Genomic DNA, 2,563 nt, shown 5'->3' on the forward strand with positions numbered 1-2,563 from the left:
AAATCAACAAAAGTTACATATTTTCCTTACACGACTAAAGCAATGTGTACACAAACACAAGAACACATATACGCATGCACATACACCAGAACAGTGAACATACGAGCATATACGCATGAACAATGAAGATGCGATAACACATACAACCAAAACTGCCAAAACATGTATCCATGCGTAAATGTAATGGATGGATATATACGTGTAAAATCAACTAGACGTTTACTATAACAAATAATGCATTCTTAGTTTCTTACCATATGAATAGACCATATGAATAGTTATCCAAATATTTAATAGTTTCCTCCCTTCTTAAAATCCCTTCATCCACCAACCATTTTCCAAACATACATTCCCTTAAAAAAAAGATTTCAAAATGACATCATTCTTCCAATTTCTTACACTCCCACTAGGGTTACTATTCATCCTCACTTGCACCACCACCACCACCCTATCTCAGCCCACCTCCACCGATCCGCCACCACCCGGCCCCACCAACATAACCAAAATACTAGAAAAAGCCGGCCAATTCACCGTCCTCCTCCGCCTCTTCCACCTATCCCAAGTGGACAACCAAATCAACACCCAACTCAACAACTCCGACCAAGGAATAACCGTCTTCGCACCCACCGATACCGCCTTTTCCAACATAAAACCGGGCTTATTAAACTCCCTATCCGATCAACAAAAGGTTGAGTTAATACAATTCCATGTCATTCCAATATTCCTCTCAACTTCACAGTTTCAAACCGTTAGTAATCCGTTAAGGACACAAGCTGGAGACAACACTCGTTACGAGTTTCCGCTAAACATAACTACTTCTGGTAATAATCAGGTGAACATATCCACCGGTGTTAATGATGCCACGGTGGCAAACACTATCTACACCGATGGTTCTCTTGCTGTGTATCAAGTGGACCAAGTGTTGTTACCAATGAGCTTGTTTGGTCCTCCAGCACCACCGTCGCCTCCGCCGCCACCCGAACCCGAGAAAAAGAATAAGAAATCCGTAGCCGATGATGACTCTCCGGCGTCCGGTGCTGACGTGTCAGATGGGTTTAGGGTTAGTCAGAATTTGCGTGGCTTTATTGTGGGCACTTTTGAAGCTGTGGTTTTCATATTGCTTTGCTTGTGACGTGGACGGCTTTGATTCTGCCAGCTCGGATTACCCAAATGGGTCCCACCTTTCTTCTTTTTTTTTTTCCCTTTTTCTGTTTTTGATTTTGTTACGTTTTTGGTGGTTGCAAGTTGCAACTTTTGTCATTCTACCATCCATTTCTAAAAGACTTAAAAAACCTTTTTTGCAACGAATATTTATAGTATTATAATATGATTCATCTTGGATTCGATATGTTTAATGTACAAGTCTTGATCAATGTTTTCAGACCTGACCCGAACATTGATATGGACACTTTACCGGGTCAAAGGTCGGACTGACTCGGGAGAACGAACTGGTGTTTGACCCGGATAACTTAATAAATAATTTAAACATATTTATATATATACATCATATGAGGATGGATCTTGCGAGAAGTGATATTACAGCGAGAAGTGAAGGTGTAACTCCATTAATCCCTAATTTCACTTCATTTCTTATGATGTTACCTACATGTATGTAGGTTGGTTGTATTTATATCTTAGTTACACACATTCAAACGTACCTACACACATATACATGCGTACCTACACACATTCAAACCTACCTACACACATATACATGCGTACCTACACACATTCAAACCTACCTACACACATAAAATGTACCGACCCACATTCAAACCTACATACCTACACACATACAAGCATACATACACATATACAAAAATACGTACCTACACACGTACATACGCATCTACACAATAAGAAAGAGAGTGAAATTAGGGATTAATGGAGTTACACCTTCACTTCTTGTACTTCTCGCTGTAAAAAACTTCTAAAATGATCCAATACCTACACCCTTTATATTTATATATACATATATAATTTATATATATATAGAAAAAATAATATTAAGAAACTTTCATGTCCATCTATAATGTTTATTTTCACTATATTAGATTTATATTTCAAGTAAATATCTTAATTTTGGTTGGTTAGTTGGTGGATGTTTATTAAGCATTTCATCTCGGAAGACTCTTAGGTTCGAGTCTCAGCGTAAACAAAACCTTTTTTTATTTTATAAAAACAAGGTTTTAACGGTTTAACCAACGCTTCAAATGTTTCGGTTGGACTGCCAACCACCACGGGTCATTAAAAAAATAATTTTATATGTGAACCGGACCGGCTTGCCTACCGGGTCCCGGTCAAACCGGTCGGTCCAGACCGGGTTTCAAAACATTGGTCTTGATAATATTAAGTGTGTATCCATACTATATATATATAATACATGAGTAATGGACAAATTAAGACACCTCATTTTTATGGATATGATCTAAACTGAACATCACCTTCAATTTAAATTCATTTAGTTCAGAATTCTGAATAAGATAGCATCAAAAAGAATAGCAAGCAATAAAAACTTAAATTGTAACTTGCAGGTGCATTCCTATACCAAGAAAGTACTATA

The 2,563-nt window shown here is 37.7% G+C and overlaps 1 pseudogene; it reads left to right on the top strand.

The window, feature by feature from the left end:
- The first annotated feature begins 300 nt into the window (after window positions 1–300).
- On the top strand, window positions 301–1,193 carry LOC143623093 (fasciclin-like arabinogalactan protein 11 pseudogene; annotated as a pseudogene).
- Window positions 1,194–2,563: the final 1,370 nt, after the last annotated feature.

Source organism: Bidens hawaiensis, unplaced genomic scaffold (assembly GCF_021521415.1).
Source record: "Bidens hawaiensis isolate Kalapana, Puna unplaced genomic scaffold, B.hawaiensis_p1.1 tig00003290_1, whole genome shotgun sequence".
In the NCBI taxonomy this organism is placed as follows: Eukaryota; Viridiplantae; Streptophyta; class Magnoliopsida; order Asterales; family Asteraceae; genus Bidens; species Bidens hawaiensis.